Below are 21,773 nucleotides of genomic sequence, written 5' to 3'. Positions count from 1 at the left end.
CGGAGTGGCAGGGGCATAATGAAGAAGGGGGTGACGGGGTGCACCTGAGGGGTCTTGCAGCACTCATTACAGATGGGCTTTTTCCTAAGAGCCTGGTGGACAACAGAAGCCCTTGAAGCAGAAGAGTAAAATGTCCAGATATGGAGTTAAAACAAAAAATGGCTCCTGTCGCAGTGGGAGGAGTGAATTGGAGTTTGGCGGGGTAGGGGGTCAGGAGAGCGCATCACCCCCTTAGACAGCGTCATAGTTACCCAGGCAAGCAGCGCTGGTGGCCCCAGTCCGCCCTTTTCCGTCCTGCCTCCCCAGCCACTCAAACTTCTTTTCCCAGATTAGCTATTATCAAAATTTAAAAAATGCACTTCTCTCTATTCCCAGATTTTCAGTAGTGAGCATATATTTATAGTGGGAAAAAGAGACTTGTAAAAGCAAAGGCGTCAGTATTATTAAGCAGAATCCACCTGACTCCTGTTTAAGGGAGGTAGAATGTGATTTCTTATGGCGGACAGAGGCTGGGACAGTATGGTCCTATTTGTCTTTGTTAATGTCTAGCAAGGGTTTCTGGGAAATTTCCGCCCCGGCCTCACTGCAGGGACGCTACTCCTTAGGATGGCGAGGATGGAGGGAAACATTCCCTATTAAGGGGGGACGAACTGGGGGTGACTAGGAGGTCTCACTTAGCTCAGATGATTCTGTGTGAAATTCCTGAAGTCCTGGCAGCCAGCCACTTCCCTCCATTCCGCCCCGCTTCCTCCCTCCCTCACTTGCTCACCCATCTCACCTGGAAGTTATGTGGATGCAGGGGGGAGAGAGGAGATCTCAAGTTGCAGGAATGAGACATCCTTTTACTTCCGAGCTGAGCTGATCAATTTAGATGGACAGGCGTGATCTAATCAATTGTCTTGTAAGGAAAGCAAGATGTTCATCAAATTCGAATACATTTTCACCACACTGTTCTCCCTCTCACACGTTATCTTGGGCTCAAATTAAACAGTGTAGATCGGACAAATATTTGGATAAATATAGTCACTTATCTTGAAGACCCTTGAGACTGCACATTTTTTTCCTTTCTCCCCCACCTTGTCTCTCCCACTCATTACTCAAATATAATTTATGTAATTAATTTATATCCCAAGTCATTCCAAAAAGGAGTTGTTGTGGCTTACCAAATGACAAAACCCAGATAATAAAACCGATGATATATGAACTCAAATAGGAAAACAGATTGGAGAAAAAAATTAAAAATCAAAAGTTCATTCCAGTTGCTCCAAGGGACCCTAATGCCAGATTTGAAGTGTTTTGCTGATCAGGGTGAAAAAGGAAACTGGATACACATCTCTTTTGATCAGAGAAAAGGATACATTGTGATTTTCTTTTTCAGGGAAGACTTAGCTTTTCTTGTTACTAAATGTGGAAAGAAATTTCTCCTACAGTATGTGGTAGAGAGACAGAATGGACAGTATCTTGACAACCGTTTGGGGTCAAGTCAGAATTTTTTCAAAAAGAAATTCGTATGACTTATTCCAGTAATGACTTTTGGTAATAGTCAAAAACCCGAACACTGCAGATTTACCCAGAGATGCTGATTCATTGTGGGCATTTGAAAGCACACCGGAGGAAGCTCAGACTGGCAAGAATTTTTGGAGGCAAAGGCTATTTTCTAATGTATTAGCCATTCTTTTATTTTGCATCTTTGAAAACGTAAACATTATGTCACCAGTGTTGTCATCCAAATCATTATGATTTTTAATAGGGTGCAATTTTGGGCAAATCCTGTGACATGCAACGAGAGACCTATCTCCATGATTAAGGAAGAATTGGGGATTTGGTCATTCAGACACGAGTCCTCTTAAGCTAGTTCTCATCTGAACGGTGTATTCATTTATACCATGTCTCTTTTCACAGTTGGGCCAATGGGGCATACAGGAGATGCATAATATAAAATGCTCAGCTATAAATTAGAAACCAAGACAAGGAAAACATTAACTATGGAGTCAAGACCAGGGTGGGTATAGGGTGAGGTTGGACAGAGTGAAGATATGATGGCAGTACAATGCTACTGTTGCTACAGATTGGTTGCAAATTTGTTTTGGGCTTTGGGGGTCGGGCAGCGATAAAGTTCAGTTTTCCCCTGTGGACCACAAACGTCTTGCTGAAACACAACTGTACTGTATCTCCATCATTCTCCTGATCTGTAGCCCATTACCTCCACGAAAAACTAACTAGAGACAGTGCAATTTGCTCTTTGCCAACAAGGGCCCCAGGGGCCTTCACTTATGTTTGTAAGAGCTCTTGGGGCCTCTCTGTCTTGCTCTGTGCTGCTGTTTCATTCTCATTTCTACCCCAGGCTTCCACTGCCTGCTCAGACTTTGTCCCCTTCCTAACTTTAGCTCACCTATGGCTTTGCCCCACCATGGGCCTGATTCCACCTCGGGGCTTCTTTTCAGATCTGGCCGCCTCTACTACTGGCTCACGTGGTTCCTCCAAGAGTGATAATCTGGTTGGCCCAGTTCATCATTTGACATTTGGCCATGTTACAGGTTGTTGGCCTTTCTATGGACTGGTGGCCTGGGTCAGGTGCTCCAGGGCCCCTGGTCCAGTTAGCCATGGGTCAAGTGACGTGGTCCAAAATATGAGCCAGGGAGTCGGGGGAAGGGATGTGGAGGAACCTGTAGGTGAAACCATTTTCCTCACGACGAGGTTCAAGTCCTGCAAGCAATCAAAGACCCGCCAGGTGGGCTGGCTCTGAACCCGGATTCGCTGCTTGCTCTTCCATCTCCAGCCAGTCGTGGAACCTTTTCCTCATCTTATCAATGAGGATATTGTACCCTCGTTGTGCTTCTTCTTTGTGGGGGGGGGGGGGGGTTGGTTGGTTTTGGTTTTAAGATTACTGAGCTAATACATATGATCTCACTTATAGGTGGAATCTAAAGAAGTGACACAAATGAACTTATTTACAAAACAGAAACAAACTCACAGACACAGAAAGCAAACTTGTGGTCACCAAAGGGGAAGGGGTGGGGATAAATTAGGAGTTTGGGATTAACAGATACACAACACTATATATAAAATAGATAATCAACCAGGACCTACTGTAAAGCACAGGGAACTCTACTTAATATTCTGTAATAACCTATATGGGAAAAGAATCTGAAAAAGAATGGCTATATGTCTATGTATAACTGAATCACTTTGCTGTACACCTGGAACTAACACAACATTGTAAATCAACTCTACTCCAACATAAAATAAAATTTTTAAAAAAAGCACTTAGAACTGTGACTGACAAGTGTCCTAGATGAGGGAGACATTGTAGGGTAGGGGACACGAATATGACTGGAACTCAGGACACCTGGATTCTGATCCCAAATCTATTGTGGATCTGCTGGGGGACGTCAGGCAAGGCACAGGTGACACGAAGTGACACAGGTGGCCACTCTAGATTCTAAAGTTCTTTTCTAGTTTACAGAGCCCTCTCACATCTGTTACGTAACTTACACAGCATAAATATCCAATGACTAGATGATCTTAAAGTTCTAGCTTTTCAATAAAATCCGATTCTCAAGTAAATACACACACACACACACACACACACACACACACACACAATCTCAGACAAATCACCGTCTAACCTCATTGAGAAAAAAGAGAGAAAGCCCAAATCAACAAGATAAGAGAACGGGGAAACAATTACAGACGCACACCAATTTAAAACGATTCTGAAATTACTTTGCTCTGCCCGTCCCGTTGAATTTGGGAACCTGGATGAAATGGGCGGTTTCTCGCCCTCTGTCACACACCATCGCAGGGCCTCGCCGGGGCTGGCCCTGCATCTCATTGCTTTCTGTCAAGTCATTTCCCTGTGAATCAACCAGACCTCAGAGTCTGGTTTCTGAAACGCTTATTCTAGCACTTTAACCCAGAGCTAAGATGTCAGAGTGGCGTGGCAGGAACTCGGCTCTTCCGCTGGGATGGGAACCAGATTATCTGAAGACTTGTTTGCTGACTGCCCCTCTGACGGCAACTGCCCACCCGCCCTCTTCTGACGTCAGCGTTATCTGCCACGCTCCGGCGCCCAGCTCTAGAAGGAAAAACAGGCAAGTCCCTGGTCCTGAGAATCCTGACTGCTAGACCTGGGAGGTCTCACCCTGTCGGAGACTGGTTAGCTCTAGTCCCTCCTTTATAGATGAATAAATTGAGGACAAGGGGAATGATGTAGTTGTCAAGTTGAGACTATTTTCATTCATTTTGTGCTCTTTCTATTACACTATCTTTAATGATACTAATATTAATAATAGTAACAACTGATATCTGTTGATTTGTGTACTCCTTTATCTCCCCTTAACAACCCTGTTATGTAGGCGGTCGTTGTGCCATTCCCATTTTACAGAAACTGAAGCACAGAGGGGTTAAGTAACTTGCCCAAAGTCACACAGTTTGTTCGTTAGTAAATAGCAGAGTTGAGATTTGATCCCATGTAATCTGACTCCAGAGTCTGTACTCTTACCTCCATTGACTACTCCAAGACTTCTTGTATTATTCTGGGATAATATAGGTCTCGGACTATGGGTATAAAGAAGCCACTAGGGACGGTAATTTTTAAGAATCCCAAGAGACATAAGAGAAACTATGGTTTATTTGACATTCACCATGTGTCAGTCACGGTTCTGGTTTTTTTTAATTTAATTTTTATTTTATATTGGAGTATAGTTGATTTACAACGTTGTGTTAGATTCAGGTGTACAACAAAGTGATTCAGTTATACAGATACATATATCCATTCTTTTTCAGATTCTTTTCCCATATAGGTTATTACAGAATATTGAGTACAGTTCCCTGTGCTATACAGTAGGTCCTTGTTGATCATCTCTTTTGTTAATATATATAGCAGTGTGTCTATGTTAATCCCAACCTCCTAATTTATCCCCACCCCTTCCCCTTTGGTAACCATAAGTTTGTTTTCTGTGTCTGTGAGTCTGTTTCTGTTTTGTAAATAAGTTCATTTGTATCATTTTTTTTAGATTCCACATATAAGTGAGATCATATGATATTGTCTAAGTGCTTTTTACATGTATTAGCTCAGTAATGTTAAACCCAAATCAACCCCCCCACACACACACACAAAGAAAAAGCACAGGGAGTGTGCACCGTCCTCATTGACAAGATGGGGAAAAGTTTCTGTAACCGGCTTGAGACCGCACAGCCAGTGGAGATTCCGGGGTCGGAGCCAGCCCGTCTGAAGGGGCGGGGCAGCATTCCTCACCGCCAGCCACACTTCACTGCCGATTAGCCCGGAAACTCATTCCGTCCTCATAGTACCTGACACACAGGTGTCACTTCCCACCCACTCACTCGCTTTTCTCCCGTGAGATGAGGAGACAGATGCTCTTAAGCAATTTGCTAAGGCCCATGCAGGGAGCTGGTGGCAGCCCAGCCCGGGGTCCAAGGCCCCTGATGCACTGTTTTCACTCCCCGGCCTTTGGTGCTGCGGTCCAAGCTCGCCCTCTGGGGCAGAGCCTCCCACGCGGGTCCCGGGCGCGCGGGGCTCACCTGTGGCTCCGCGGGCCCCGGCGGAGCCCGACACCGCCCCCTGGCGGCAGGCGGGCGCCGGCGCGGAGCACGCCCGGCCCGCGGCGCGGCGCGCTGATTGGCCGGCGCGGATTCGGGCAGCTTCCCGGGGGCGCCGCAGGCCGCACCACCCCGCCCGCGCACGGGGACGCCGGCGCGCTCTCCGGGGGCTTCTTCTTCCCTCCGGTTGTGTCCCGGTTCTGCGTCCGCCAGGGTCCAGGATGACAGTCCGACACCAAGGCCAGCAGTACAGGCCGAGGATGGCATTTCTGCGGAAGGTGAGCGCGGTCCCATCACCTGGGCCCGGGAGGGGCGCGGGGACCAACTCCGGGAAGTGCCGGCGGCGATGCGGGGAGGGGCGGGGGGCAGCCCTTGTGGTCTTAATAACCACAGGATATCAGTTTCCAGGCTGCCTCTTGGTCCATGTCGGGCGGTGAGAAGCCCGTTACCAGAAGCTTCCTCCCCACTGGGGCCGCACTGTCCTGGGGGTGTTCTGCCCTCCATGCTCTTGCTCCCAGAGGCTCCCCGTAACCCCAGTGACCCACGGAGGGGGGGAACCTGCACACCTGCACAGGAATGCACGGGGTATTGCCCTCCTTTCTTTCCCAGGCTCCCTTTCCAACCACTATGGCCACTTCCGGCCGTCAGTCCTCCCACTGACACTATAGCAATAGGTTTGACAATTATCCCCATTTTACAGGTAAGGAAACTGAGGCGAGTAAGGACCAGCGCTGGAAGAACGGTCGGTGTGATACAGTGAAGCTGGTCTCGCTACAAGGCTAGGAACAAAAAGTACAGCGTCTAGTGGGCAGGGGCTTCGGATTCTACTCCAGGAGCAGGAGAGGCCCAGCAGAGGAAGAGCCTTGAATCTAAGACTGAAGGATGCTGCATCGGGGCTTCTGCTGGGCCCAGAAGAGGCAGAAGGAAGGCCCAGGCAGCGGGAGCAGCGTGCGTCAGAGCAGAGGTGTGTGCGAGTCTGGTGTGTTTAAGGCAAGTTGTTCCTTGTTGCTGAGATTTTTATACACGGGGAGTGTGAGGCCAGACAGGCAGGCAAAGATACATGGTAAAAATCTCCTGTGCCTTTCAAAGGTGGTCTGACTTTTCCCAAAAGAAGCCACGGAGGAATTTGGAGCAGGCAAGCGATGTCAGATTCAAGTTCAAAAGACCACTCGGCTGTGAGCCAGAGGAATGGATGGAGTGACTTTTCCCTGAGCTTAGAGAGTTTGCTCAGGGTCCTCCGGTGTCCACTCCAAGTCCAGCTGCTTAGGAAATGACAGGCTTGTGACAGGGCTGAGGGGAACGGTGCTGGTCAGAAGGACCCTTCTTTCTCCTGTGGCTCCCAGGCTGCCACCTCGGGCCCAGTGCCACCCCTACGTGGTCGTGACCACCAGCCCCACGTCTGATTTCTTTTTGCACAGCCTGGTGATGGGCGCCCACGACGGAGGGTCCTGGGCTTGTTTAAGATGTGGCAGAAAGTGCTGGAGTATCCAAAGCCAGGGGCTTCACCTGGTGGAGTTAGCTGATGACACACAGTGGTCCGAAGAGCGTGAACTCTGACACCCGCAGGGCTCTGTTCCCGGTCCAGGCTGTCATTTCCTGTGTCCCGGCAGCCCTGACCATCTAGGGGGAGGTGGGAAAAAACTTGCTGCAGCCCTCTGAAAAGCTTTCCTCTTGACTTAGGGAAACAGGTGGTCCTGGGCGAGGACTGCAAGGAATAGGGATCATAATGAGGCTTGGACTGATTTATTTATTTACTTATTGAAGTGTAGGTGATTTATAATGTTGTGTTAGTTTCAGGTGTACAGAACAGTGATACATACATATATATGTGTGTATATATATATATATCACATATATATACACATGTGGCCTTTCTCCGAGCCCCCCATCATCTCTGTGTTCTGTGTGCATCCCTCCTGCGGGTCCCCTTTCATCAGACACAGGGAAGACCCCCTGGCCCTTTCCCAACACACAGACACACAGACACAGACACGCACCGAATTGACCCTGCTTTTTCAGATTCTTTTTCAGATTCTTTTCCCTTACTCTACAAAATATTGAGTAGAGTTCCCTGTGCTGTACAGTAGGTCCTTGTTGGTTATCTATTTTATATACAGTCGTGTGTATATGTTAATCCTAGACTCCTAATTTATCCTTCCCCCCTTTTCCCCTTTGGTAACCACAAGTTTGTTTTCTATGTCTGTGGGTCTATTTCTGTTTTGTAAATAAGTTCATTTGTATCTTTTTTTTTTTTAAGATTCCACATATAAGCGATATCATATACTTGTCTTTCTTTTTCTGACTTACTTCACTTAGTGTGATCATCTCTAGGTCCATCCATGTTGTTGCAAATGGCATTATTTCATTCTTTTTTATGGCTGAGTAATAGTCCATTGCATATACATATACATATGTGTATATGTACCACATCTTCTTTATCTGTTCCTATGCTGAAGAGCATTTAGGTTGCGTCCATGTCTTGGCTGTTGTGAATAGTGCTGCTATGAACATTGGTGTGCATGTATCTTTTCAAATTATAGTATAGGGTTGGGCTGATTTAGAATTGCTGGTAGCATTTATACAATCCTCCCACAACAAGCATTTATTAAGCACCTACTATGTGTCAGACATCGTTAGATGCTGGATAACAAAGACAGTGGGGCCGTGGTCCCTGTCCTCAGGTGGCTTCTAGTCTAGTAGTGGGAGGCGGTCATGTACACCAACCCGATGGCACATCACAGGTGCGATGGCAGATGCCCGGAAGGTAGAGGAAGCGCCCTTGCAGGCATTCACTTTATCCTGGGTGGAGTGTCACAGAAGGGTTCTGGGAGATTTGGTGGTAGTTTAGCTGGAGCTTGGAGGATGTTCTTGAGGCCGATGGGGCGCCGGAAGAGGACCAGGACGCAGGAGGAGGGACGTGCATAGAGCCGTGGATCTGTTGACTGGAGCCCAATGGCGATGGCCAACAGGCAGTTCTGTTTCTAGAGGGAGGCTCTGGAAGACTTGACAGTGGTTCTCAGTGGTTATTGGGGATGTAACAAAAGTTATATCGAGGCTGGATGCAGCTAAGAGGCCACATGTTGGGGGGCTTGGGCGTTTGGGCTGTGGACGGCAGTGCTGTAGTTGGGACACGAGCCCTTATGAGGAAAGCAAGATCACTATTTACAGCTTTGCACAGCAAAGGGCGTGATGAGTCTTGTTGGCAGGGAGCCCTCTCTGGTTTATGGGAGCACTGCTCACTGAGATCTCGTGGAGAATGACAGCCACGTAATGTGAGAAGAAAACATAAGTGTGGGTGGACGGATGACGGATGTTGAAGCCATGGCTTCTGATACTTTTAGTGACTGGATTCCTTGAAATGCTTGATGTCATACCTCAGTGAGCTGGAATCTGAGAGCGGAGACGCTAGGCCTGCTGTGGGGTCTGACAGGTCAACGATGACCTCTTGTTACAGCCGGGAAGCTGTGGTCTGGTCAACTGTGTGTGTGTGTGTGTGTGTGTGTGTGTGTGTGTGTGTGTGTGTGTGTTGGGAAGGGGCCAGGGCGTCCTGCCTGTGTCTGATGAAAGGAGACCCGCAGGAGGGATGCACACAGAACACAGGGATGATGGGGGGCTCGGAGAAAGGCCACCGCAGCATCCTTTCTGAAGAGCTTTAAAGTCAAGGCAGATTTTCTGTTGTTGGTGGACAGAGTTTCTGCTTAAGAAAAGGAGATGGCTGAGGTTGCCTCCCTGAGATCCTAGGAGTCAGTCATATTTTTTTTTGCACTTTACATGTATTATAACTTTTTAAAAGGGAACCACTTAAGTGAATTTACAGAGGAAAATTATTCTGTACGCTAATGGGAAGACTCCTTCCTGAGTCCACTGGGGCTGCTGTAACAAAATACCACAGACTGGGTAGCTTCTAAACAACAGAAATTTATTTCTCCCTCTTCTGGAGGCTGGAGGTCTGAGATCAGCGAGCCAGCAAGCAGGGTTGGGCTCTGGTGAGGACCCTCTTCCTGGTCGCAGACTTCTGGCTGTGTTCTCACATGGTAGAAGGGGCGAGGGAGCTTCCGGGTCTCTTTTATTTGGGCACTAATCCCACACATGAGGTTTCCACCCTCGTCACCCCACCTGCTGTGGGAGATGATTGCTTTGGGGGTTAGGTTGAATTTGGGGGGGACACAAACATTCAGACCATGGTAACTCCCTAAGAACATACATGGTGCACACATGTTCCCCTCTTCCTGGCAAACCCTTTGTGCAAAGTGGGCCCTCCCTGCTGGAAGGAAATTTGTCTGTGTTGGGTTTTTGAAAATAGCTCTTGTTAATCCCCTTTGAAGGGTTTCAAATTCTTTGTAGATTGATTTTTTTTTAACACAAAGGGAAAGGAATGAGCCTGCTGATTTTTTTTTTTTTTTATCAGAGGAGTTTACATTTCTCACTGGCGAAGCAGGTAAAACGCCTAACTAGCTCCCCCTGATTCTCTACTAAGAAGCTGGTGGCTTCACCCAGCGAAGTACAGTATTTTCAGGAAGAGTTGTGTGTAACCTGCAAAGCTATGAGGGAGAGGATGGAGCTCTAAGCCCTGTCATCAGAAATGAGCGTAACAGGTGTGTGTGTGTGTGTGTGTGTGTGTGTGAGTGTGTGTGTGTGTGTGTGTGTGTTGGGGAAGGAGTGACCCCTGCCGCCCCGTGGCTCCTCGGTCCCCGCCCACGTCCGGGGGAAGCAGCCGCCCTCCGGCCACCTCCTGGGGTGTCCCCGTGCCCCCTTCTCCGCTGGGAGCCGCTCGGTGCCCCCGTGGCCCGAGACGCCCCCAGGCCCCGACCTTGCAGGAGGCCAAGCACTGCAGCTCCGAGTGGAGCGGAAACGCATCATTTCCATTCCAGAAGGATCCCGCGAGCCGAGAGCGCGTCTGTGCGGATGAGCTCACGGTGGGTCTTGCACGAGGAGCCCTGGGCGCCCCTGGGCCCCGGCCAGTCCCGCGGGCGGCTGAGGGGCCGGCGCTGGGCCCGGAGCGGCCGTGACCTTGGCCCTGACCTCGGCCGCTTCTCAGAATTGAGGTTCCGCTGCCGGTGCTGGTTTAGCAGCAGGTGGAAATAGGACAGCCCAGCCCTCGGCGCTGACCTAGGACGTCGTGTGTCCCCCCCTCCTCCCGCCCTGGGGACGTGGGGGGGCCTGCCAGCCTCTGGGGTGGTGGGTGGAGTGTCTCCAGTTCAGGGCTCCCCGCATGACCTTTCACCTCCAGCGCAGCCAGGTCAGTGGGCACCCACCCCGGCCTGGCCACATTGTGGGCTCCCTTCAAAGTCCGCTCCCTCCAGGAAGCACCCCTTGACCATCCAGAAGATCTCCGCTCCCTCTGAGCTCCTGCGCAGGACCCGTACGACCAGCTGCGGCACGCTTTATCCTGTGCTGTGTGTTCGTCTCTACCTGTCTCCGTATTTTGCTGCCCCGGCTCCCAGAGGACGAAGATTGTGTTGTTTATTTGTAGCAATCATACAGTTGGCTCCAGAGGAAGCATTCAGTTCAGTCGCTCTCTTTGGATTTGGTTGTCTGGCTGAGCTTTTCTCACGTAACCTTATTGGTTGACCCCTAAAGGGCATCATGTGACAATAACTTCTATCACTGCCACTCCCACCCCAGATGTCACTGTTCCTATATTGCCTTAGAGATGATAAAGCTGTTTCACATTCAGTATTTTCATTTGATCTTGACAGCTGCTTTTTTAAGTAGATGAAGCGGGTATTGTATTTTTTCTGCAGTGGATGAAAACCCTGAGGTTTTCAGGGTCCAGAGAGGTTAGATGACTGGCCCAGGGTCACAGAGCTGACAGAGAAAGCTTCCGCGAGGCTGGGAAGACCACTGCCCCGTTCAGACCACGGGTACCTTCATGCCTGTGAAAGGGCTTTGTGAACTGAGGGTTTATACAAGGTTACATGGAATTGGATGAACTGCAGGAGCATCGCTAGAGTGAGACAGTGAGATTGAGGGAACAATCGGTCTGGACGGCTTTGACTAGGTGGGCAGGAGTCAGGGCGTTGGTCGCATCTGGGGGCCCCCGCTGGGCGTGCGGCAGCAGGAGGTAGTGGTGGGGGGGGCGGGAGGGGAGACCCGAGTCCCGAGGGCCGTCGTCCGCACACACGCTGACCCCTCCAGCCCCCGTCCCTCTGCTTCTGCTCTGCCCTCCCCCTGGCTGCCCGTCCGCCCTCCTCCCCCGGAGCTGGGGGCACTGTTGCCAGTCGTCCCCTAGACGTTCTGAGGACGGTCCAGCAGCACGGCGCAAACTGAAATCTTCCTCTTCCAAAGCAGGCTGCTGCTCTTGTGCTTCCTACGCTGGAGCCTGGACACCTTGCGGTCCTGTTCTCTTCCCCTCCCCAAAGCGAATCCAGTCTCCAAGGACCAGCATCCCCCCGGTCTCCGGGTCCTTGCGCTGCCGCCTGAACTGTTGCGCTCACCCGCTCTCTGGGCTCCCACCTCTGCGTGCCCCTCTTTGTGTTGCCTTCTGTGATCTTGTGAATCGAGGCAAACGATGACGTTCCTCCCCGACGGCTTCCACGTGCCCGTTGTCCTGGGCTGAATTGTGTCCCCCAGATTCACGTGTCGAAGCCCTAACCCCCAGCATCTCAGACTGTGACTGTATTCGGAGACTGTCTTAGTCCGTTCAGGATAGCTACGTGCTGGGCGGCTTAAACGACAGAAATCTATTTTCTCGCCGTTCTGGAAGTTGGGAAGTTCAAGATCAAGGGGCCGGCAAGGTGGGTCTCATCCTGAGGCATCTCTCTTTGGCTTGTAGGCAGCTGCCACCTCTCTGTGAGTTCCCAGAGAGAGAGAGGGAGAGAGCAAGCTCTCTGGTCTCTCTCCTCATGCGCTCTAATCCTATCAGATCCAGGCCCCATCCTTATGACCTCATTTCATGTTAATAACTTCCGAGAGGCGCCACCTCCAAATACAGTCACATCGGGTGTTAGGGCTTCAATATATGAATTTGGGGAAGGTGCCAACATTCAGTCTGTAACAGAGATAAAGCCTTTAAAGAGGTGATTAAGGTCAAATGATGCCATTCATTTGGGCCCTAATCCAATTTGTCTGGTGTCCTAATGAGAGGAGATTAAGACACACGGAGAGACACCAGGGGCATGTGGGCCGAGGGATGGCCGTCTGCAAGCCAAGGAGAGAGGCCTCAGGAGAAAACAACATTGCTGGTACCCTGACCTCAGACTTCCCGGCCTCTAGAACTGTGAGAACATAAATTTCTGAAGTTTAAGCCCCACAGTCTGTGGTATTTTGTTACGGCAGCCCGAGCAAACTAATACACCTGTGAAATGATCGTCAAGGCCTATTGGGTCCTAGGTCTCTTTGCTCTTACGTTGCATACCATGCATTTTTATCCTCTCATGCCTTTGCACGTGTTTGCTCCTCAGTCTGGAACGCCCCTTTTCTCAGTGGCAGAGGCAAAAAATTCTCACCCGATATCCCATGTGCTGTCTTAGAACCAACAGGCTACAAGCAGTAGTGATACGTGTGGTTTCCAGGCTGAAAGCATTGAAAGGCAGGTGCACATTCTCCACTTTTGGTGTCTTCCCTGCACAGCGCTCGTGAAGGCATGTGGACCATGGATGGTAGCAGCCTGCATCCCTGAGTCATGGCATTGAGGGAGTGCCCTGGATATTGCCAGGGCAATGAATTAGCATCTGCATGAGAGAAGCAAATCTTTGTTGTGTTAAACCTTTGTTACTGCAGCATAACCCCGTCTGTCCTGACTAACACACTTTCATTCTCTGCCGGTTAAAATTGTCATCGTCTACGTTCCAGTTTAAATGCTGCTTCTTTCTTTAAAGCTCTTCTAAACCAACCTAGCCCCAGTCAAATTAATCTCTTTCCTTTACGCTTTCACAGCATGTGTAACTTATGTCAATTTGACGCTTAAAGCTTAGTATTATGCTTAGTGATCCACACATAGAGTTAGTGACACAGAATGAGTAAGACTGTGAATTCGGGAACCAGACTGACTGGGTTCATATCTCAGGCCTGCCATTTATCAGCAGTGGGACTTTTGATGAGTTACTTAATCTTCCAGGACCTTGATTCATATTTGTTCTTCTAGGACCTGCCAGAGCACCTGGTACAATAATTAATTGTTCCAATAGTACCAGCTTACTAGCCGCCTTCTGTTTTGTCTTGCAGATCGAAGCATCAGTAAAAGACATGCAGAACCAGAGACGGGGGTCAAAATGCAAAGCCAGAGGGTCCTGTAATCAGGGGTCCTTGTGACTTAACAGGTGATACAGCCTGTAGCTCAGGCCAGGCCAGGCCTGGAACAGACTGGAGTTTTCTCCTACAAATTAACTCAGACTGGAGGGGTAGGACTCAGAGGGAGGAAGGAAAGATACATCTGATCTTACTTCTTGAAACCACTTTCCCTGAGGTCATCATTTTTAGGTATGCACCAACATGGTTTATGATTCTTTTTTCTACTAATGTGATGACTTACCTTGATTGATTTTAGTATATTGCATCACTTGCATTCCTGAAATAAACCCTAGCTGGATGCTTGATTTTATTTGCTAGTAATTTATTTAGGATTTTGCATCTAATGTTCACAAGTGAGGTTTTTTTCCCCCTCCTGACACCCACCAGTTCTCTAATTCTCTGATACCAACTGGGTGTCTAACAATTCAACTCAATTTTGCCACTGTCGACTGAAAAGAAAAAACGCACAACCTAAAAGTTGTGAGTTATGTTTTATTCTGGGACCTTACCGAGGACTATGGCCTGGGAGACAGCCTCTCACATAGCTCTGGAGAACATTCCAAAGAGGCAAGGAAGGAGTCAGGATATAGAGGAGTTTTTGCTGAAAAATAAATTGTGTAGTCGAACATCAAAAGATTACTGCTACTCACAAAAAACAAACACGTCAAGTAAATGATTTTAGTCCTTTTCTATGTATGGGGAGATGCAAGGGTCTGGGCTCATCGAAATTCCTTAGATCTGCATCTTAACCCTCTGGGGCCAGTAGCCTGTTTTTCTCCATCTGGCATTCCCCGACTTGGCCACGGGCACCATTCTTTGCTTGCTGAAATGGCCGGCCACTTTTTTTTGTCTGAAATCCTAACTACCTGGAGTTAGGTGTGGGGGGCTCAGTCCCACAAGACCCCCCCCACTTCAGACACCAGTCCCAAGGCTCAGGTCGCCGGTGCTTCTGACCAACTGGCTGTAAACTGGGGGCTTCCACATACCCGCCCCCACCCCGCCCACCAAGTTTAGATATTTCGTTAAACGACTCACGGAACTCAGGGAAGTGCTTTCCTTACTGCTGCCGGTTTATTGTAAATGACAGGGTTCTGTAATAGGCAAATGGAAGAGAGGCGTAGAGCAAGATACGGGGGTGAGGGCACGCTTGGAGGCGCCATGCTGTCTCCGGGCAGGTCGCCCTCCTGGTTCCTTGATGCGCTCGCCAACCCAGAAGCGCTCTGAACCCTGTCATTTAGGAGTTTTTATGCAGGTTTCATTATGTAGACACGATCATCGATTGAATCATTGGCCGTGGGTGATTAGCTCAATCTCCATCCCTCTTCCCTCCCTACAGCTTAGGGGGCTGGGCTGGAAGTTTCAGTCCTCTAATCAGGCCTCCTCCTTTCTGGTGACCAGCCCGAAGGGCCTCCAGGCACCAGCCACCTCATCAGCATACAAGGGACACTCTTGTTACCCTGAGATTCCAAGGGGTTCAGAGCTGTGTGCCAGGAACCTGGACAAAGGCCAAATATTTACTTTTATTATATCACAACGTGAGTGACTGGCCAGTGATTTTTCCTTCTTGTAAGATTCTAGTCCAATTTTCTATCAAGGTTATGTTGGCCACATAAAGAGTTGGGAAGTATACTCTGTTTTTCTATTCTCGGGAAGAGTTTGTGCAAGATTCGTGTTATTTAAATATTTGCAAGAATTAACTGGTGAAGCCATGTACGCTTGGAGTTTTCTCTGTGGGAAGTTCTTGAATAACTTCAATTTATTTATTAGATATTAAAATTTTCATTTTCTTCAGTGGGCTTTGGAAAGCTGCATTTTTCAAGAAAATTTTCCATTTCATCTGAAATTCCAAAATTTTAGTGTAAAGTTTAAAAAATAATATGTTTATTAATCCTTTTGATGTCTGTAGGCTCTGTAGTGACTTTCTTTTTCATTTCTAATATTGGGAATTTGTTTTGTTTTTGTAGGACAGTATCGTTAGGAGTTTACCATTTAAAGATATTTTCAGAGAGCCAACTTTCGATTTTGTTGATTTTCTCTGTTGTATATTTGTGTTCTACTTCACTGTTTATCATCTTTCTCATTTACTTCTATTTTCCTTATATTTAATTTGCTGTTCTTTTAATACATTCTTGAAATAGAAGAATAAATCACTGATTTTCAGCCTACCATTTTTCTAACGTGTACATTTTTTTTTTTTGATGTCTTTCTGCCATTGAATTCTTTTTTTAAAAAATATTTATTTGGTTGCACTGGGTCTTAGTTGCGGCTCGTGGGCTCCTTAGTCGTGGCATGTGAACTCTTAGTTGCGGCATGCGTGTGAGATCTAGTTCCCTGACCAGGGATGGAACCCGGGCCCCCTACATTGGGAGCGTGGAGTCTTATCCACTGCGCCACCAGGGAAGTCCCTCTAATGTGTACATTTTTAAGGTTATAAGTTTCTCTCTGTGCCCTGCATTAGCTGAATCCTGTGAGTTTTTATATAAGTTACGTCTTTATTATCATTCAATTAAAAATATTTTCTAATATCTGGGGGTTTTCTTTAGTTTATGAATTATTTAGGAATATATTTTTAAATTTCCAGACAATGCATATAATCTTTTTATTACTAATTTCTAAGCTTAATTCCACTGTGGTCAAATAACATTGTCTGAATGATTTCAATGTTTTGAAATTAGTTGAGGCTTTCTTTATAATCCACTATGTGGTCAATTCTGGTATATGTTTCACTTACACTTAAAAATGTAAATTCTGTCATTGTTGAGTACAGAATTCTACGTATAAGCCACCAGGTCAAGTTTGTTGTGTGTTTTATCTTCTATATCCTGATTGGTCTTTTATCTGCTGGTTGTATAAACTATTGAGGAAAGTGTCTTAGTTTTTCGCTATGATTGTGGATTTGCCTCTTTCTTTGTTTAATTTTTGCTGTATGTAGTTTGAAGTTATGTCATTGACTATGTACAGATTTGTGACTTGTTATCTTCTTGTTGGATTGACCCATTATGATATTTCTTTAGTTCTAGTAATGCTTCTTGCCTTAAAGTCTTATTTGATACTGGTATAGATACACTTGACTTCTTTTTGCTAGGGTTTGTGTAATCTATCTTTTCCCGTCCTTCTACTTTAATCATTCTGTCTCTGTATATTTAAAGTGTCTCTCTTAGAAGTTACGTGTTTTTTTTTTCTTTATCCCATCTGACAATCTTAGTCTTTTTCTTGTATTATTTAGTCCATTTACATATAAAGTAACTGCTGATATAGTTGGATTTATTCCTACTTTCATAGTATTTTTTTTTTCTATTTGGCTAATCTGTTTTATGTTCCACTTTTCTTTTTTCTTGCCTTCTTGTGGTTTAATACAATATTATCTCTTACTCTGTTCCCCACCCCAAACTTGTAGGTTATATGTTCTGTTATTATACATTATTTTCTTTTAGTTGATATCCTAGAGATTAGACAATATGTAATCTTGTCTTATTTCTGTCTAATACAATTTATTACTTTTACCAGTTTCCCAGTACTGCTAGAACCTTAGACAACTTTAGCTTTCCTAAAAGTTTATCCCTTTCCTCTTTTTGTGTTGTTTCATACATTTTTAGTTCTACACATAAATTTAACTCCACAAGACATGATAATTGTTGGGTTGACATTTAATATTTATTAATAATTCCCCGTATTTTTATCCTTTCTGGTATTTTTCATTCCTTCCTGCATTTCCATGTTTCTGACTAGGATGATTTTTTTTTTTTAATGATTTTATTTTTGGCTGCATTGGGTCTTCGTTGCTACGTGCGGGCTTTCTCTAGTTGTGGCGAGCGGGGGCTACTCTTTGTTGCGGTGCACGGGCTTCTCATTGCGGTGGCTTCTCTTGTTGTGGAGCACGGGCTGCAGGCGCGCAGGCTCTAGAGCGCAGGCTCAGCAGTTGTGGTGCACAGGCTTAGTTGCTCCACAGCATGTGGGATCTTCCCGGACCAGGGATCGAACCTGTGTCCCCTGCGTTGGTAGGTGGATTCTTAACCACTGTGCCAGCAGGGAAGTCCCAAGGATGATTCATTTTCATTCTGCAGACCTATTGACAATGAATTCTCTCTTGCCTGTTGTGACCAGGAAATTATTTTTAAAATCTTTGCTGGTTGTTCTATGAAGTTAATTAGCAGAAAAATTATATTTGGCCTTTCTCTTATGCCCCTTCCCTATTCAGACCATTCTCAATCATAAAATTGGGGAACACTGTAATGCCTCTTATGGGGTGAAGGTCAAGGGCCTGAAAAACATCAATTGAGAATATATCAATGGATTGAAGGTGAGGGAGATCTAAGTAAAACGCATTTTGATTAGCATGTTATATGTACGTATATTTTAATCGAAATATAATATTCACTTAGAAAAGACAACATATACAGGTCTTTCGAACATGTTTTCACAAACATGATTTTCACAAACAGAATGTGGTGCATATATTTTAAATCATTAAATTCTGTTTAAAGAAGCAGAATTTTGCATCGCAGGCACACGTTACTCACTGTTCAAGCAGATGGCTTCCTGAAGAAACCTGTGTGACTTTGCACTATGTGGCCCTCTCCATCAGACCTCCCTGACTGCCCCAGCTGTGATCTTTCTTCTTGTCAAGGTGCCCTCCGCAATCCAGTTCACCTGTGCTTCAGGCAGACAGAGACAGGGTCTCCCAAGCAGCCTTCCGGCTTCCTCTGCCCCTAGGGAGGAAAGTCTCTGTGTGACCACTCTATAGCCTATCTTTCTGCCCCAGGTGCAACTTCACAGAGGTCCAGCTGGATGGGGGCTGTAAACAGAAAAGATTGAACCAAGTCAATTGCATTGTACTCCAGCTTGAGAAAGAATATGGGGAGAGCATCTCTGAAAGAGATGTTCAGAGAGACAAAATGGCTTATCTTGTCTCTAGCACCATGGATGAGAGTGCTTTCACCCAGGAACATGAAGATCTAGCTAACCTGACAGGTACATCTGTAGGGTGAAGACACCCAATGCCATTAAACTTGGGTATCATTCTTGTTCTGATTCCATGCCATGTGTCTCCTATATGATATACCCATAGTATATGAATCTGGACTCCCATGCAGATCTTCTTTCAAGAAGGAACACACTGTTGGTGAATAAAGTTTGCCAGCTGCCTGATAGGTACATTTTTCACTAGAAAGGAATTACCTTACACTCCGGGTTTATCCATTGGTCCCTTTTGAGTTTGGTTAGCATTAGTGTGTCCTCTGGAGCCTGGTTATCTCTGTGCGAATGGTGTAGGTTTCTGGCCCTACAGGATGGAGGACCAGACACTGGAACAAGGACACTGTAATGTCTTGTCACTGTCATCCTTAGGCAGGTCCTGCTTGAAACTGCAAGTTTAGTAACATACTGGTAAGTCACTTCAAAGCTCCCCTTGATAGAGGTTTGCACCAAACACATGAAATTGCCTTAAGAGCTTCTGTTGTTACTTCAGCAGCTAAGTCATCATGAATAAAGCTGAAGACAGTCCCTGTACTAAATTTTATTCTATAATGTTAGGGCAAGTTTCGAGTGACTGTCACTTCATATATACATACAACATACTTAAGCGTTTCTTAGCTACATTCTATTTATAGCAGGAAATGTTAATCATGTTTTACTAAAGTAGGTCCTTGAACAAATGTCCAAGGTTTGTCATTCAGAAGCCCTGAATTGTAGAATTTCCACTTGGAACAATCCGTGTTTTTCAAAGTAATTATTCCTATTGCTTTATGAATAATATGCTGATAATACGCTGATAATACTGGCGCAGTGACGTTAAGATGTTATTTACTGTCCATGATGTACGAAGGAGGAAGGGTGAGGAAGGTTCACTTCCTTTTCCGAATGTTAACGGCTTGTAGTACTTCATTATTTATGGACCAGTTTCTCCAATGTCTGTAAAACTGAAACTATCCTTACTGAAATCCAGTCAGGTGATTTTCAAAAAGTAGTTCTGAAATGTCTTTTGAGAAGTGAGAGTGACTCTTGCACAGGTCTGTGCTCACGTGAATGATTTATGTCAGCGTCTCCCAAAAATGTGTTCTGGTCAAAACCGCGTTGGGGAGATATTAGTAGGGTGTTACTCAAGTTTCTGTGGTCAAATGCTTGAGAAACACCCGGCTCAACAGAGTTAGATGAGTTCCATTACTGCAGAGCTTCTCAGAACAATTTAATATTCTATCAGTAACTGTGGCGAGAGACCGCAGTTCAAATCCCAAACTTGTCCATCTTTTATTTTCCCCTCAGGAACACACTGCGGTGAAAGTTTCTTTCTATGAAACATTCCCCCAACACAGTCTTCTAGTATCAGAGAAGGTAAATCCGGTTCACTAAAGAACATATGCTACAGTACAATCACACACAGTAGGACAGGATTACACACAGTAGGACAGGATCACATATGGTAGGACAGGATCACACAGTAGGATGGGATCCCCCCCAGTAGGACAGGATCCCACACAGTAGGATAAGATGATACATAGTAGGACAGGATCCCACAGTAGGACAGGATCCCACAGAACAGGATGGCCGATACCATCCTCACTTTAAAATCGAGGACACTGAAGTCAAAGTCTAGGCAGTCATTGCCTGTAGCGAGCGCGGTCCTGGAAGAGGAAGAACCGCGGCCAGTGCTCCGCAGGGATCTAATCGCCAGGCCCACTTCCGGGCGAGAGCTCGGTTCTGAGCCTCACCCTGCCCGCCCCCCGCCGGGGGAGGCCGTGCCGACCTTCCGGGCCGCCCTCTCCCCCGGCGCCCAGCTCCTTCCAGGGCGCAGGGCCTCGTCGTGCGCCCCAAGTCCTCCCCCCCGCATCTGCACACGACGAAACACGAAGACACACTTGTTTGTTTTAGCTACTTGACTGTTTTTCACACAGGCAGCCGGGCGTTCTCTCAGATACACCAAGACAAGCCTAAATCACGTATTTTTAGGGCGGGTTTCACCACGGCCTGAGGAGTTGTAACGAGGAAACAAGTCCCCAACGCTGGGGGCTCGAGGGGCCAACCCCGAGCCCCCATTTCGGGGAAAGGGCCCCAAACTTCCGGGGTCCGCGCCGCCCACTAGCTCCCCGTAGGAGACCCACGCCCAACCGGCGCCCGGGCCCGGAGGGGCGGGGCCGGAAGTGGCCCCCGGCGGAAGTCCGCCTCCGGGAGCCTGCGCTTCCTCCCTAGGACTTTGGAGGTGTCCGCGCCTCTATGGTCTGGGCCGGGCCCGGCCCCTCTGCGGGAAGGGAGGGGGCGCTGGGGACCGCGGAACCCTTCCCTGCCCTTTCGTATCTGCGCACCTGGCCGCACTGCTAGCAGAGAGGCGGAAATTCCCCTCATCACGATGTTTAAAAACGGAGATGCAGGAACACAGTAGGGTTCCCCCAAACTCCCCATCAGTTTTCTAGCCGGTTTTTACCAGGGCAGGCGCACATCCATTTTTTAATGACGTGGAGTCTAGCTTTCATGCAATCACACAGCTGAAATGACCCTAAATAATTTTTTTTAAAAAAGGTTTCACACCGAAGTGCCTTTTGAACGTGAACCCCAGTCTGGGTGCTGGACCTGCGGCTCTTGTTTTCTTCTCCCAGACGCAGCCCTCTTGTCCCCTAAAACGGCAGGGATGAACGGGCACACCTGTCCTTGCCTCGCGCCGGCGCCCCCTCTGGCTCACCTGTGGATTCAGAGGGTCACGTTAACAACTTTGAGATAGTACCCTCTTATTTGGATTTTCTGGTCTAAGAAGGGAAAACTATGCACATACAAATACAGAATCTAGAAAAATTAGAATTGTCTAGGTATAAGAAACGTAATAGCACCCAACACAAACAAGGGCGTGGTGAAATTAGTTCATTTTGGGCAAACGGAATGTAAATATGCGATCCTGCTGAAAAACTACTTGGCGCTCTGTGTCAGAAGCCACTGAAGAAGTAAGTTCAGACTCTTGACACATGAGATGACCATCTGTGGAAAACTCA

The 21,773-nt window shown here is 47.2% G+C and overlaps 1 protein-coding gene across 1 annotated transcript in view; it reads left to right on the top strand.

Annotated features, from left to right (window-relative positions):
- Positions 1-5,685: 5,685 nt before the first annotated feature.
- The window catches only part of RGS9 (regulator of G protein signaling 9), an 89,878-nt gene continuing 73,790 nt past the window's right edge, over positions 5,686-21,773 (top strand). Inside the window, exons 1-2 of the mRNA XM_059906572.1 lie at positions 5,686-5,843; positions 6,266-6,529. The gene's annotated coding sequence lies outside the window, so the exon portion shown is untranslated. The remainder of the gene's footprint in view (positions 5,844-6,265; positions 6,530-21,773) is intronic.

This window comes from Balaenoptera ricei, chromosome 20, assembly GCF_028023285.1.
Source record: "Balaenoptera ricei isolate mBalRic1 chromosome 20, mBalRic1.hap2, whole genome shotgun sequence".
In the NCBI taxonomy this organism is placed as follows: Eukaryota; Metazoa; Chordata; class Mammalia; order Artiodactyla; family Balaenopteridae; genus Balaenoptera; species Balaenoptera ricei.
Note: the sequence above shows the minus strand (reverse complement) of the source record. Positions and strands in the feature narration are given on the sequence as shown.